The 17,745-nt window shown below is 40.9% G+C and overlaps 1 protein-coding gene across 2 annotated transcripts in view; it reads right to left on the bottom strand.

Moving 5' to 3' along the window:
• GEMIN6 (gem nuclear organelle associated protein 6) overlaps positions 1 to 17,745 on the bottom strand; it is a 30,357-nt gene that overhangs the window by 1,619 nt on the left and 10,993 nt on the right. The gene's annotated exons all lie outside the window — the stretch shown is intronic.

The following is a 17,745-nucleotide window of genomic DNA, read 5'->3' on the forward strand; positions in this document are numbered from 1 at the left end:
AGAGCTACACGACCCATCATTGAAGAGTCAGAGACGATAACAGGCAGAGGAAGCCCTGTTTTAATTGTAAACACTATTACAATCTGGGGTATTTATAATGGTTCACAAGTCTAGAAGCCAGGCTTAATGTGCGAGTTACCATTGCAACCTGGCGCCACTGATTTGTTGAGCTTTGACTTCAAAACCAATTATCTTTTCTCACCCTGGTAACATTCACCAATGAAAATTAGCGTTCCTTCTTTAGAGGAGACTAGAAAGAAACACAAACCCTGTAACCTCACTATTTTCTGGAAAGAATAGATAGTTATCCACCGCTCTTCCAGCTGTACTGTTTATGTGGTACTTTGACATGTTCACTTTGGATGGCATATATTCAATTTTAAGACATAAGCTTGGTGTATGGTTATATTTACAGGAACTAAGGAGTTAATTGTAGTATTATATATTGGGGAGCAACAGGTAACCACCAATCCTGCCTGAAATGCTGAAGAAAAAACAATTAGGATCAGGTAGAAAAAGGAAGACATAACACATTGGGTTTTGGCCAAATCCCTTTAAGGGGAACAATTTTACTAGGGTGGACCAAGGTATAAGGCCAATAATACACTATGACCCAAAATATAATAGCATTGCACATTAGTGGCACAGCCAACGTATCTTAGTGAGAACAAAAACATAACTGTAAAAAATAAAAATGTAGTGTTGCAGAATGATCTATGATATCCACTATTCAAACGCAATGCACAAAATTTCTGCAACATGACCTACATTTGTTCATATATAAACACAACTAATTCTGAATAATTTATATGTTATATACTTTGAAATCACAATAATAGAGTAATACTACTTGCAGACAAAAAGCTTTAGCCAAATAACTTGAGTCAAGGTATAAGCAAGTACCTGGTTTTCGCTAAATCCAATGCTACATTATACAATCCAATACAAAAAACAACTACTAGGTAATGGGGTAAAACTAAGAGATACTTCATCATATAAGCCAGGGGTGACAAATGTATAGAAAACTATAAAGCCAGACAACTTCAGAGGGCTAACTGTTTTTTTATATATATAGTTACATATAGAATAATTCCACATTAGGAGCTAGAAGTAACTTTTAAAAGTTATGGCTCCCAGAATCTGTAAATCCCTGATATAAGCCATTCTCCAATACAGAGTTAAAGTCTCTAAATCCCCAAAATAATTTTATATATATATATATATATATATATATTTTACAGTGAAAAACATTCTATTATTCTATTAAATAACGTCAAGATTTTGGATCACCATATTTGATAGCCTCTCTCATATAACATTACAGGACTTGGCTTACTTTACCATGTAGCACACTTCAGAGAGCATTGATTATGTTTAATAATTAAAATAACAAATCCATAAACCTGTATTAACTGAAGACAATGAAATTAAAAAACACTTAATAATGCAGCTAAATTCTAAATAGCACATAAATTATCAAAAATAAGCTGATATAACAGTCCTTTCAGTGAAGGTTTATTAATTGCGCTTTTCATACATAAATAAGAGATACAAAATCAAATTGTATGGGTTTACTGGTAGTAGTAATAAAATGGGTTTTCTAACCTAAGAGTGGTTATAGCATTGTACTGAGACAACAATTGCACATGTAACATTCTACTTACACAAGAAATTGGATCACAAAAACAAGCTGCTCTAGACAGCAAAATACTAATGAGAAATTGGCTCTCTGGAGACCTGCTGGGTAAATATGGATCAGTAACTTGAGCTGATGAAATGTATTGTTTTTATGTCAAAGCTTCTCTTTTAGGATACCTCATCAAAATGTGTTCAAATCAAAAAAACACTCCAATTATATTACAAGTATATGATAAAACCATTTTATATGCGATAGATTGTCAGCAACACACACCAGAAACCTTTATCTCTTGCTTATCAGGAACACATTGATTTCACCCCCTTTTTCCTGTAGCACACATATTAATCCAACACTGACTTACCAACGCACATACACAAAAGTGTTTAAACATTTGATGGCTGGAAAGAAATGCAGCAGTGATTTAATCAATTGCCCAGAACACACAAAGGCAATCAACAGGTTAAATCACTCCAGAATAACATTTAGAGTGATTTACTCTTCTCACTGACAAATCTACAGAGAAAAAACAAAATTTATGCTTACCTGATAAATTCCTTTCTCCTGTAGTGTGGTCAGTCCACGGGTCATCATTACTTCTGGGATATCAACTCCTCCCCAACAGGAAGTGCAAGAGGATTCACCCAGCAGAGTCGCTATATAGCTCCTCCCCTCTACGTCACACCCAGTCATTCGACCAAGAACCAACGAGAAAGGAGAAGCCAAAGGGTGCAGTGGTGACTGGAGTATAATTTAAAAAAATTTATAGACCTGCCATAAAAAACAGGGCGGGCCGTGGACTGACCACACTACAGGAGAAAGGAATTTATCAGGTAAGCATACATTTTGTTTTCTCCTGTTAAGTGTGGTCAGTCCACGGGTCATCATTACTTCTGGGATACCAATACCAAAGCTAAAGTACACGGATGACGGGAGGGACAGGCAGGCTCTTTATACGGAAGGAACCACTGCCTGAAGAACCTTTCTCCCAAAAACAGCCTCCGAAGAAGCAAAAGTGTCAAATTTGTAAAATTTGGAAAAAGTATGACGAGAAGACCAAGTTGCAGCCTTGCAAATCTGTTCAACAGAAGCCTCATTCTTAAAGGCCCAAGTGGAAGCCACAGCTCTAGTAGAATGTGCTGTAATTCTTTCAGGAGGCTGCTGTCCAGCAGTCTCATAGGCTAACCGTATTATGCTACGAAGCCAAAAAGAGAGAGAGGTAGCCGAAGCTTTTTTACCTCTCCTCTGACCAGAATAAACGACAAACAGGGAAGACGTTTGTCGAAAATCCTTAGTTGCCTGTAGATAAAATTTCAGGGCACGGACTACATCTAGATTGTGTAGCAGATGTTCCTTCTTCGAAGAAGGATTAGGACACAAAGATGGAACCACAATCTCTTGATTGATATTCCTGTTAGTGACCACCTTAGGTAGGAACCCAGGTTTAGTACGCAGAACTACCTTGTCTGAATGAAAAATCAGATAAGGAGAATCACAATGTAAGGCAGATAACTCAGAGACTCTTCGAGCCGAGGAAATCGCCATTAAAAACAGAACTTTACAAGATAACAGCTTGATATCAATGGAATGAAGGGGTTCAAACGGAACACCCTGTAAAACATTAAGAACTAAGTTCAAACTCCATGGTGGAGCAACAGTTTTAAACACAGGCTTGATCCTAGCTAAAGCCTGACAAAAAGCTTGAACGTCCGGAACTTCTGACAGACGTTTGTGTAAAAGAATGGACAGAGCTGAAATCTGTCCCTTTAAGGAACTAGCGGATAAACCCTTTTCTAAACCTTCTTGTAGAAAAGACAATATCCTCGGAATCCTAACCTTACTCCATGAGTAACTCTTGGATTCGCACCAATATAAGTATTTGCGCCATATCTTATGGTAAATCTTTCTGGTAACAGGCTTCCTAGCCTGTATTAAGGTATCAATAACTGACTCAGAAAAACCACGTTTTGATAAAATCAAGCGTTCAATTTCCAAGCAGTCAGCTTCAGAGAAATTAGATTTTGATGTTTGAAGGGACCCTGGATCAGAAGGTCCTGTTTCAGAGGTAGAGACCAAGGTGGACAGGATGACATGTCCACTAGATCTGCATACCAAGTCCTGCGTGGCCATGCAGGCGCTATTAGAATCACTGATGCTCTCTCCTGTTTGATTCTGGCAATCAATCGAGGAAGCACCGGGAAGGGTGGAAACACATAAGCCATCCCGAAGGTCCAAGGTGCTGTCAAAGCATCTATCAGAACCGCTCCCGGATCCCTGGATCTGGACCCGTAACGTGGAAGCTTGGCGTTCTGTCGAGACGCCATGAGATCTATCTCTGGTTTGCCCCAACGTTGAAGTATTTGGGCAAAGACCTCCGGATGAAGTTCCCACTCCCCCGGATGAAAAGTCTGACGACTTAGAAAATCCGCCTCCCAGTTCTCCACTCCCGGGATGTGGATTGCTGACAGGTGGCAAGAGTGAGACTCTGCCCAGCGAATTATCTTTGATACTTCCATCATTGCTAGGGAGCTTCTTGTCCCTCCCTGATGGTTGATGTAAGCTACAGTCGTGATGTTGTCCGACTGAAACCTGATGAACCCCCGAGTTGTTAACTGGGGCCAAGCCAGAAGGGCATTGAGAACTGCTCTCAATTCCAGAATGTTTATTGGTAGGAGACTCTCCTCCTGATTCCATTGTCCCTGAGCCTTCAGAGAATTCCAGACAGCGCCCCAACCTAGTAGGCTGGCGTCTGTTGTTACAATTGTCCAGTCCGGCCTGCTGAATGGCATCACCCTGGACAGATGTGGCCGAGAAAGCCACCATAGAAGAGAATTTCTGGTCTTTTGATCCAGATTCAGAGTAGGGGACAAGTCTGAGTAATCCCCATTCCACTGACTTAGCATGCACAATTGCAGCGGTCTGAGATGTAGGCGTGCAAAGGGTACTATGTTCATTGCCGCTACCATTAAGCCGATCACCTCCATGCATTGAGCTACTGACGGGTGTTGAATGGAATGAAGGACACGGCATGCATTTTGAAGCTTTGTTAACCTGTCTTCTGTCAGGTAAATCTTCATTTCTACAGAATCTATAAGAGTCCCCAAGAAGGGAACTCTTGTGAGTGGAAAGAGAGAACTCTTCTTTTCGTTCACCTTCCATCCATGCGACCTTAGAAATGCCAGTACTAACTCTGTATGAGACTTGGCAGTTTGAAAGCTCGAAGCTTGTATCAGAATGTCGTCTAGGTACGGAGCTACCGATATTCCTCGCGGTCTTAGTACCGCCAGAAGAGTACCCAGAACCTTCGTGAAGATTCTTGGAGCCGTAGCCAATCCGAATGGAAGAGCTACAAACTGGTAATGCCTGTCTAGGAAGGCAAACCTTAGATACCGGTAATGATCTTTGTGAATCGGTATGTGAAGGTAAGCATCCTTTAAATCCACTGTGGTCATGTACTGACCCTTTTGGATCATGGGTAAGATTGTCCGAATAGTTTCCATTTTGAACGATGGAACTCTTAGGAATTTGTTTAGGATTTTTAAATCCAGGATTGGCCTGAAAGTTCCCTCTTTTTTGGGAACCACAAACAGATTTGAGTAAAACCCTTGTCCTTGTTCCGACCGCGGAACCGGATGGATCACTCCCATTAGTAAGAGATCTTGTACACAGCGTAGAAACGCCTCTTTCTTTATTTGGTTTGTTGACAACCTTGACAGATGAAATCTCCCTTTTGGGGGAGAGGATTTGAAGTCCAGAAGGTATCCCTGAGATATGATCTCTAACGCCCAGGGATCCTGGACATCTCTTGCCCAAGCCTGGGCGAAGAGAGAAAGTCTGCCCCCCACTAGATCCGTTCCCGGATCGGGGGCCCTCAATTCATGCCGTCTTAGGGGCAGCAGCAGGTTTCCTGGCCTGCTTGCCCTTGTTCCAGGACTGGTTAGGTCTCCAGCCTTGTCTGTAGCGAGCAACAGCTCCTTCCTGTTTTGGTGCAGAGGAAGTTGATGCTGCTCCTGCTTTGAAATTCCAAAAGGAACGAAAATTAGACTGTCTAGCCTTAGGTTTGGCTTTGTCTTGAGGCAGGGCATGGCCCTTACCTCCTGTAATGTCAGCGATAATTTCTTTCAATCCGGGCCTGAATAAGGTCTGCCCTTTGAAAGGTATGTTAAGTAATTTAGATTTAGAAGTAACGTCAGCTGACCAGGATTTTAGCCACAGTGCTCTGCGTGCCTGAATGGCGAATCCGGAATTCTTGGCCGTAAGTTTAGTTAAATGTACTACGGCATCCGAAATAAATGAATTAGCTAGCTTAAGTGTCTTAAGCTTGTTTGAAATCTCATCTATAGTTATTGAGTCAAGAGTCTCTTCCAGGGACTCGGACCAAAAAGCGGCCGCGACAGACGCAATACATGCAAGGGGTTGCAATATAAAACCTTGTTGAACAAACATTTTCTTAAGGTAACCCTCTAATTTTTTATCCATTGGATCTGAAAAGGCACAGCTATCCTCCACCGGGATAGTGGTACGCTTAGCCAGAGTAGAAACCGCTCCCTCCACCTTAGGGATCGTCTGCCATAAGTCCCGTGTGGTGGCGTCTATTGGAAACATTTTTCTAAACACAGGAGGGGGGGAAAAGGGTACACCGGGCCTATCCCACTCCTTAGCAATTATTTCTGTAAGCCTCTTAGGTATAGGAAATACGTCAGTACTCGCCGGTACCGCATAGTATCTATCCAGCCTACATAATTTCTCTGGGATTGCAACGGTGTTACAATCATTTAGAGCTGCTAAAACCTCCCCTAACAGTACACGGAGGTTTTCGAGTTTAAACTTAAAATTAGAAATGTCTGAATCCATTCTATTGGGATCAGAACCGTCACCTGCTGATTGAAGCTCTCCGTCCTCATGTTCAGCATACTGTGACGCAGTATCAGACATGGCCCTATTATCAACAACGCACTCTGTTCTCACCCCAGAGTGATCACGCTTACCTCTTGGTTCTGGTAATTTAGCCAAAACTTCAGTCATAACATTAGCCATATCCTGTAATGTGATTTGTAATGGCCGCCCTGATGTATTCGGCGCTACAATATCACGCACCTCCCGAGCGGGAGATGCAGGTACTGACACGTGAGGCGAGTTAGTCGGCATAACTCTCCCCTCGTTGTTTGGTGAAATATGTTCAATTTGTACAGATTGACTTTTATTTAAAGTAGCATCAATGCAATTAGTACATAAATTTCTATTGGGCTCCACTTTGGCTTTAGCACATATAGCACAGAGATATTCCTCTGAGTCAGACATGTTTAACACAATAGCAATTAAACTAGCAACTTGGAAATACTTTTCAAAGTAATTTACAATAATATGAAAACGTACTGTGCCTTTAAGAAGCACAGAAAAGGTTATGACAGTTGAGAACAAACTATAACATCAATCTTTTACGGTAAATACACAATTTTAGCAAAGGATTGCCCCCATTAGCAATGGATAACTAACCCTGATAGCAGAAAAAAAGTACAGAAATAAACGTTTTTTATCACAGTCAGCTACAACCTCACAGCTCTGCTGTGAGTGATTACCTCCCTCAAAATAAGTTTTGAAGACCCCTGAGCTCTGTAGAGACGAACCGGATCATGCAGGGAAGACAAGAGACTTCTGACTGAATTTTTTGATGCGTATCAAAAGCGCCAAAATAAGCCCCCCCCCCTCACACACAACAGTGAGGGAGATCAGTAAACTGTCTTAAATAAAATAAAACGACTGCAAAGTGGAAAAAAAAAAAAAAAAAACAGTGCCCAAAACATTTTTTCACCCAGTACCTCAGAAAATTAAACGATTTAACATGCCAGCAAAAACGTTTAACATCAAATAAATGAAATGACATTAGAAAGCCTGTTGCTAGTCACTGCAAATTAGGCTAAAGTCTTATGCATACAGTATTATCCCAGTGAAGTGCCATTCCCCAGAATACTGAAGTGTAAAATATACATACATGACAGCCTGATACCAGTTGATACTACTGCATTTAAGGCTGTTAGATTACATTAAATCGGTATGGCAGAATTTTCTCAGTCAAATTCCATTGTCAGAAAATAATATGCTGCTACATACCTCTTTGCAGATTAACCTGCCCGCTGTCCCCTGATCTGAAGTTTACCTCTCCTCAGATGGCCGAGAACAGCAATATGATCTTAACTACGCCGGCTAAAATCATACAAAAAACTCAGGTAGATTCTTCTTCAAACTCTACCAGAGAAGGAACAACACACTCCGGTGCTGTTATAAAATAACAAACTTTTGATTGAAGGTATAAAACCAAGTATAATCACCACAGTCCTCTCACACATCCTATCTATTAGTTGGGTGCAAGAGAATGACTGGGTGTGACGTAGAGGGGAGGAGCTATATAGCGACTCTGCTGGGTGAATCCTCTTGCACTTCCTGTTGGGGAGGAGTTAATATCCCAGAAGTAATGATGACCCGTGGACTGACCACACTTAACAGGAGAAATTAACCCTCCGACTGCAAGAAACATGCAACACTGGTTTTAATTCTTGTTTGCACCAAAACACTGGAAATCAAAAGGTAAATTTGTCACTTAACTTGCAAAAGTGGTTTAGCCAAAGGTGTTAAAACACATAGTTAAATGGCTATAATATTAAAAAAAAAAAGTCACTCTAATTTGTTAGAGCATGTAATTTTTCTACTATCAACCCTGTACTATTGTGTGTTTAACCACCACACAGTAGAAGTACCGCTCAGGACCGGAAAGAGCTCTGCAGGTCCCGAGCAGAAAACACTGCTTGTCCAATCAGAGGAGCTAATCACATGTCTAATATATGGAAATAGCCCTGCTGAATCAGCAGTGTTTTCCGCTTGAGACCAGCAATGCTATGCTGGTCTCAAGAAGTACTTCTACTTTGAGTTTAATAACCCCTTTGCAGGGGTTACACAAACAGTAGTGCAGGGTTGATAGTCAAAACATGGCATGCTATAATAAATTAGAGAGAGTCATTTTTTAAAAAAATTTTTTTTATAACTATTATGCCCTTTAAAGTATCACTCGGGAGCTGCAGTGCATTGATGGTCCCAAGTGGAAACTGCTACTGATCTAATTAGCAGCGCTAGTCCCTTTGCGGGGGTTAAAGATATAGCGTTTCAGCATTGCTAGTGATAAAGCTACATCTCTTTAAACATACACAAGATAACTGTATATTGCTTTATGACATTTCTTTTAAAAACACACTAGCACAGAACCCAGTTGCAATATCATAGGCTTGTACAAGAATGGTGTTTTTAAGACAGCTAAAATAATGATATTATTTAGTTAACAAATCTAAACTGTCTCACATCTAATGTAATCACATAAATATATTCATTTTCTAAAATAAAAAAAGGGTAAATGCCCTACGTCTTCCCAAGCATATAGATAAGTAATGTACCCGTTTTCTTAAAGTGAATGTAAATTTTGATGCTAAAGTGCCCCGGGGCACTTTAATTCATCAAAATTTACATTTCACTTGTTGTGAAGAAAAACTTACCTTTTAAACTTGACAGCAGCTCCAGCTTCCTCCAGTCGACGCAAGCCATTTCTGATGTCAGATATGATGGATAGGTCATCCTACAATCACGGCTTCCCCCCCGGGGGAATCGGTGTCTGATTCAATGCTGTGATTGGAGGAAGCCGGATTCATCATTTTAGACCCAGGAAGAGGCTTTGCGACGGGTGGAGGAAGCTGGAGCTGCTGTCAAGATTAAAAGGTAAGTTTTTTTTCACAACAGGAGTGAAATATAAATTTTGATGAATTAAAGTGCCCCTGTTTTTAATCGAATTTTTAAAAACCGGGCACTTTAAAATCAAAATTTACATTCACTTTAAACCTATGGTTAACCACACAGATTTATAACATGCAATAGGCCTGCCCAAACTGCATTTTCACAGCAGAACTAAAAATGCATTATTTAGGGACATAATCGTTGAAAAATGAAATACTCCAGAACATGTAATTTTAAGATGATCCATCCTTCACTATTGTTGCACTACTGTGTTAATTAGAATATTTAATTATCACATAAATGCTTGCTGCATTTCTGCTCCGAGTTGTACAAAGCCAACAAGGAGCAGCATAAGCCCCTTTAATATACTAGAATTCCCCCCCCCCCATTTCTAAAATGTTGTTTAATTTGCCAGGGTATCTGAGAAAGGGACACAAGGTTTATAAATCAAACACCTCTTGGTTTTGTGTCAAAATGTGTGCTTTGCACAACTAGGCTTTTTTAAATGCTGCAGACTGCCTATTCCAGCACTTTGATTTGCAGCATTTGCATGCTACACAATTTGCTGCTTGCCCTCTCTAGGGAGTGTGGTACAAGCACAATTTTACACAAAACTAAGAAGTATGTAATGTCATTTTAGCAGCACGTTTAGTTTAAAAACCATAAATTATGCTTACCTGAAAATTTCCTTTTCTTCCGTTGGAAAGAGTCCACAGCTGCATTCATTACTTTTGGGAAATAAGAACCTGGCCACCAGGAGGAGGCAAAGACACCCCAGTCAAAGGCTTAAATACTCCTCCCACTTCCCTCATCCCCCAGTCATTCTTCAAAGGAACAAGGAACAGTAGAATAGGGTAAAAAAAAAAAAAAGGTGCCAGAAGAATAAAAAGACACCCCACGTAGAAAAAGGGTGGGGAGCTGTGGACTCTTTCAAACGGAAGAAAAGGAAATTATCAGGTAAGCAAAATTTATGTTTTTCTTCCTAATTGGAAAGAGTCCACAGCTGCATTCAATACTTTTGGGAAAACAATTCCCAAGCTAAAGAGGACACAATGCCAAAACGTGAGGGTACAATAGGCAGCCCATTCTGAGGGCACCAAGCCAGAAACCACTACCCAATAAAAACCCTGCTTCGTCCAAAGCTGAGAAAACTTTGAAAAGGAAAAGCCCCAAGGGCACTGACCCGTAGATAGTCCAGAAGCCTAGCTAGAGGCCGCAAAATCGGACTCAACTGAACCAACAGTCCTCCAGGAGACACCGTCGCCCAACAGGCGGTCCCTCACCACTCACTAATGAGGGGAACACCAACCTAAACCCCCCCCCCAAGGGATAAGGTAAGGAATAACCGAAGGTCACCACAAAATCCATAAAAGGAAAACCCAACAGCGAGGCCCAGCTCACAAAGATCCAAATGGGTCCTGACAGACAAGGGGAGGCTATGCCCAGACCAAGCAGAAACCAGAGGCTTAGGACCGGGCCTCGAACAGAGAAAACTTTCTCTCAACCTCGTGCAAAAGCACTGAAAGACAACTGAAGATGGAGTCTTCACCTCGTCAGAACTAAGAATACTATTGTATTCAGGCAAAAAAAAAATGTGTAACAGACCCAGAAAAAAAAACCTATAGTCAAGAACACGCAGCCATCATTAGGATGACCCAGAAGAATACTTGCTGAGAAGTAAAAAACGGCCGGCAAGAGAACAGATTGCAAAAGGAGAACTCCCAGACAGAGGGCACACTCTAGGCAATTGAGCCGCTACACCTAGACACAGGGCTCCAAAAAAGGGAAGCACATAACCTCAACAAGACCCACTGCACCCCCAAGAGAGAGAGAGGTTACACCCAGAACCCGAAGGTGAATGGTAACCCCAGGGTGCTAGCTACAATGCCAACCTAGATCCCGAAGAACTTGATAAATTGGAGAGATTACCAATGGCACTACTGTGTGTAAAAGACCTGTCTTTTATATATATATGGCCGACTGATATGGCCTTTTGTTTAAATAGCCAACTGGTATGGCTGAGTGTGGGTGCTGTGTGTATAAACTTGATTACTAAGCTAAGAAAAAAGAATACACTTTATAAGCACTCCCAGGTCAAATGTAAACAATATTGGTATAATAAAGTCATTAATGAAATCCAAGGATTGAGAATGGGGAGACAAGAAATTGACTAAGAATATAAATTGACTTAAAATATAACTTTTATTGGGGTCAAAAAATAAAATAGGAAAAATCAAAGTTAAAAACACACTTAAGCACCGACTGTAGTTTACTAAGCTTAGCGTGACAATATCTTGATCAACAATGGTACCCACGGGCGATAATACTATGGTAGGTTAACACCCAAATTAGGCTACCTGCCTTTGATCAAGTATCAGTAGATAGCTATGTTCACATTGAAAGTTGATATTTAATAAGATCAATATATGGCAAGTGCAGGTTTGTGGATAATCACTAGTATTGGAGAGCGTAAAGTTAAAAAATCTCAAACGATAGGTCAGATCTATATATAAGGTGGATACTGCCCAACTTACATTTAATAAGTGTGATAACCAGGTAAGATTAAGGAATCTTAACCCAGAGTGCCTGGGTGTGTTTATTGTCACTGATGATAACAACACACGCTGTAAGTAACTACTAGATTACACCAGTAATGGTTCAATATTAAAAGGTAACGGTTTATGCACCTAGTTTGGGTGACTTTGTACAGGTTGCTTTTTATGAATAGTCTCTTATGATTGCATATGTATCTTAAAGCAACAACTTATGCCTTTAGTTAAGGTGACTATATGCAGCTTGCTTTATTATAAACAGACGCTTGTGACCATTTATTTTCGATTCAATTAAATAATACCACCACAATTAGTATTTAAAGCAGCAGTGTTGAAAATTTTCTGTGTTTTCATATGATTGTGTATCAGCGAGTAAATCATGTATTATATGCTTTCGTACGTGCACTGTATAATCTCCGTAAAGTATCTAATTATAATGAATGTTGCCCTTACAATTATCTGATCAAACTGAGTGGCGAACTTATAAAACAGAGATTCTGATATTGATAGTCTCTAATTCAGCAGCAGCACCGGGCAAACAACTATGTGTTTATACTAGCAGCTGGGAGTAACCAATTAATACAGAAGGTGCTTATCAACAGAACTCCGGTATCGGTGTATCCACTTTGTTATGTAAAAGCGGACAACTGATAGTTACTGATTGTATACTCTCACCAGCGCAGTGTTAGATACATACAAAATAGATTGGATATATAATTGTTGCAAACACAACTCTGAACTTAGGTTTAATAGAAGGCTGGATACCTTATTGTGTCACATGTTGATATTGTCCCATTGTACAACATCCCAAACACACGTATCTATATTATACTCGTAACTTTGAAATGAAAGATAAGTGCGGTCGATTCCCTTAATCAATTGCCAAAGAGGTTTTGGGTGTCTGTGTCAGCACACGGTTGTGTACCAGCAAACAAAAAAAAACCCAAAAAAACATGATAAACATTTTTTGTTTGCTGGTACACAACCGTGTGCTGACACAGACACCCAAAACCTTCTCAATCCTTGGATTTCATTAATGACTTTATTATACCAATATTGTTTACATTTGACCTGGGAGTGCTTATAAAGTGTATTCTTTTTTCTTAGCTTAGATCCAGAAGAAGACAGCACCATCTCAGAACCCACTCCCAACCAGGCCAGTCCAAGCATCGGTAGGTCTTGAATACAGGAAAACAGAAGTAGAATGGCCACAGCCATCCCAACAGAGCACGGGTGTCCACCTGACTCCTTAGAAACAGACAAGGCCGTAGACCCAAAGGAATATAACAAAAGGCTCACCATAGTCTCGACACTGAGCCAGCAAGACTCCAGATGGAACGTAACAACCCAGAGAAAAACACCCTCTCTGAAGATTAATTCTCAGTTCCAACCTCCTTAATCCAAGAGAATCCCTAAGAAAAGGGATCACACCTCCATAAGAAGGAGAATAAGCCCCCCACCCTAAGAAAGGGGATGGGGCCAAAAAAGCAGAGCACCTGCCCACAAGACACAAAGCCACAGGCTAAAGGAGAGATCAATCCCCAACTCAGATGAACTTGGAAGGAATCCCCCTAAGGAATTAGCTTGCTAACACACATCCAATGTGCAATAGCTGCAGCAGAGACACACACTGCAAACCCATTCACCTGCCGAGCAGTGATCCAAAAAGTTACCACAGCAAGCTGACCAAGGTAAACCGACCATAAAGGCATAAGTCAAGCCCAATGAGCACCGGCACTCAGACAACCTGGCCGACCGTGACCAGGTCAATTAGTCCAAGTAAAAGGACATAGCCAAGTTCCCAGGAACTGGGGAACCCCGAACCAGACCTAGAGCCAAAAAGTCTGGCAACAACTCCACAAAGGATAACACTGAGCGAAGCCTCAGCAACCAGAAGCACCAGGGAGAAAACAGATCCGAGCCCCCAATTGTTTAAACAAACAATATCCGAGAACTTAACACCCCGTCTGACATAAAAGAACCAGACCACAGGGAGAAATCAATGCAATAGCCAGATCAACCTGGATAACAAGATAACTCGCAAGTCCCGACCCAAGGAAGAGGCCAACCCTTACCAAAGTCCAAACACTCCAAAAGGAGCTAAGGCATTAAAAAAACGTAGAACGACACTAGAGCCCATAGACTCTCAAACAGCCGCAGGACAACAAGCAATGGGATACCCCAAGGCCAAAATCACTCGAGCAAAGGCTGGTCTCTGCATCACCTCCATACAAACAGAGGATCATAGAGAGAAAAGGACGCACAGCATCCCCAGCTCCGAGCAGAGCCCAAGGAGACCACACCCAGTGCCCCTAACAGGGAACGACCATATCCCGGAGGGGAACCCAGGTCCCTGAAAGGAGACCTAACTCACATGGAGACAACAGAGGAAGACCAAAAGGTCTCATAAAAACAGCTAGACCGTACACAGTCAATGTGCAATAGCTGCAGCTGGTCACATTCTGCAACACATCCGCTGCAAAGCAGCTGAACTACCCAATAAACTACTAGCTGCTGAGGACTAAGTCCAGAAGGACAATTCCCAGGGCCTTAAAAGAAAAAAAGGCCAAACCGCCCAACTTGGTGGCAAGAGGGCGCAAGCCCATCAACCCTCCACTACATGGGAAGGAGCTCTAGGGTCTGACAACCCCAGACACAAGAGAGAGACGCAGTGGAACTCCACTGAGCCAGTCATCTAAATTGAAGGCTATCAGGACAGAGACAATCCTTCCTGCCTCACGGACCCACCGGTCCTCTAGAATGCTTAGTTGAACTTAGTTGGCCAAGCAGAGCAACGCCATGTGTCCGAACAGCTACCAGACAGAAACTGACCCCAAACAGGACAAGTCTGCAATCCGGGTCCTAATCGTCAAGCTGCATAAATCCTCCCTCAGAGGGGAAGAAGGAAAACATAATTTATGTAAGAACTTACCTGATAAATTAATTTCTTTCATATTGGCAAGATTCCATGAGCTAGTGATGTATGGGATATACAATCCTACCAGGAGGGGCAAAGTTTCCCAAACCTCAAAATACCTATAAATACATCCCTCACCACACCCACAATTCAGTTTAACAAATAGCCAAGTAGTGGGGTGATAGAAAAAGGAGTAGAAAGCATAAAAAAGGAACTGTAAATATAGTTGTGATTATACAAAAAATCATAACCACCATAAAAAGGGTGGGTCTCATGGATTCTTGCCAATATGAAAGAAATGAATTTATCAGGTAAGTTCTTAAATAAATTATGTTTTCTTTCATGTAATTGGCAAGAGTCCATGAGCTAGTGACGTATGGGATAGCAATACCCAAGACGTGGAACTCCATAGAAGAGTCACTAGAGAGGGAGGGATAAAAATAAAAAACAGCCATTTTCCGCTGAAAAAATTAAATCCACACCCAAAAGAATACGTTTTTCTCATAAATGCAAAGAAAAAACTTAAAACATAAGCAGAGAAATCAAACTGAAAGAACTGCCTGAAGAACTTCTCTATCAAAAACGGCTTCCGAAGAGGCAAATACATCAAAACGGTAGAATTTAGTAAATGTATGCAAAGAAGACCAAGTTGCTGCTTTGCAAATCTGATCAACTGAAGCTTCATTCTTAAAAGCCCACAAAGTGGAGACTGATCTAGTAGAATGAGCTGTGATTCTCTGAGGCGGGGCCTGACCCGACTCCAAATAAGCCTGATGAATCAAAAGCTTTAACCAAGATGCCAAGGAAATGGCAAAAGCTTTCTGACCTTTCACAAATAGACTAGAAGACTTCCTGAAATCTTTAGTAGCTTCAACATAATATTTCAAAGCTCTTACAACATCCAGAGAATGTAAGGATCTCTCCAAAGAATTCTTAGATTTAAGACACAAAGAGGGGACAACAATTTCCCTATTAATGTTGTTAGAATTCACAACCTTAGGTAGAAATTTAAATGAAGTCTGCAAAACTGCCTTATTCTGATGAAAAATCAGAAAAGGAGACTTACAAAAAAGAGCAAATAATTCGGAAACTCTTCTAGCAGAAGAGATAACCAAAAGGAACAACACTTTCCAAGAAAGTAGTTTAATATCCAAGGAATGCATAGGCTCAAAAAGAGGAGCCTGTAAAGCCTTCAAAACCAAATTAAGACTCCAAGGAGGAGAAATTGATTTAATGACAGGCTTGATACGGACCAAAGCCAGTACAAAACAGTGAATATCAGGAAGCTCAGCAATCTTTCTTTGAAACAAAACAGAAAAAGCAGAGATTTGTACCTTCAAGGAACTTGCAGACAAACCTTAAAGGGACACTGAACCCAAATTTTTTCTTTCATCATTCAGATAGAGCATGCAATTTTAAGCAACTTTCTAATTTACTCCTATTATCAATTTTTCTTTGTTCTCTTGCTATCTTTATTTTTTTACTTTTTATTGGTGGATGAATTTATCCACCAATCAGCAAGGACAACCCAGGTTGTTCACCAAAAATGGGCCGGCATCTAAACTTACATTCTTGCATTTAAAATAAAGATACCAAGAGAATGAAGAAAAATTGATTATAGGAGTAAATTAGAAAGTTGCTTAAAATTTCATGCTCACTCTGAATCATAAAAGAAAAATTTTGGGTTCAGTGTCCCTTTAATCCAAACCATCCTGAAGAAACTGTAAAATTCTTGGAATTCTAAAAGAATGCCAGGAGAATTTATGAGAAGAACACCATGAAATATGAGTCTTCCAGACTAGATAATAAATCTTCCTAGAGACAGATTTACGAGCCTGTAACATAGTATCAATCACTGAGTCAGAGAAACCTCTATGACTAAGCACTAAGCGTTCAATTTCCATACCTTCAAATTTAATGATTTGAGATCCTGATGGAAAAACAGCCCTTGAGACAGAAGGTCTGATCTTAAAGGAAGTGGCCAAGGTTGGCAACTGGACATCCGAACAAGATCTGCATACCAGAACCTGTGAGGCCATGCTGGTGCTACCAGAAACACAAACTATCGTTCCATGATGATCTTGGAAATCATTCTTGGAAGAAGAACTAGAGGCGGGAAGACATAAGCAGGTTGGTAAAACCAAGGAACTGCTAACGCATCCACCGACTCCACCTGAGAATTCCTGGACCTGGATAGGTACCTGGGAAGTCTCTTGTTTAGATGAAAAAACACATCTGGATAGAGCGACCACTCCCCAGGATGTATAGTCTAACGGCTGAGATAATCCACTTCCCAATTGTCTACACCTGGGTTATGTACCACAGGAATTTAGACAAGAGCTGGATTCCGCCCAAGAAAGTATCCACAATACTTCTTTCATAGCTAGAAAACTGAGTCCCACCCTGATGATTGACATATGCCACAGTTGTGATATTGTCTGTCTGAAAACAAATAACAGAGGCCAAACATGAAGATAGCATGGAGTTCTAAAATATTGATTGGTAATCTCGCCTCTTGAGATTTCCAAACTTCTTGTGCTGTCAGAGATCCCCAGACAGCTCCCCAACCTGAAGACTTGCATCTGTTGTGATTACAGTCCAGGTTGGACGAACAAAGGAGACCCCTTGAACTATAGGATGGTGATCTAACCACCAAGACAGAGAGAGTCGAACATTGGGATTTGAGGATATAATTAGGATATCTTTATATAATCCCTGCACCATTGAATCAGCATACAAAGCTGGAGAGGTCTCATAAAGACGAGCAAAGGAGATCACATCCGATGCTGCAGTCATGAGACCTAAAACTTCAATGCACATAGCTACTAAAGTGAAAAAGTGAGACTGAAGGTTCCGACAAGCTG

The sequence above is a fragment of the Bombina bombina genome, chromosome 4 (genome assembly GCF_027579735.1).
Source record: "Bombina bombina isolate aBomBom1 chromosome 4, aBomBom1.pri, whole genome shotgun sequence".
Classification (NCBI taxonomy): Eukaryota; Metazoa; Chordata; class Amphibia; order Anura; family Bombinatoridae; genus Bombina; species Bombina bombina.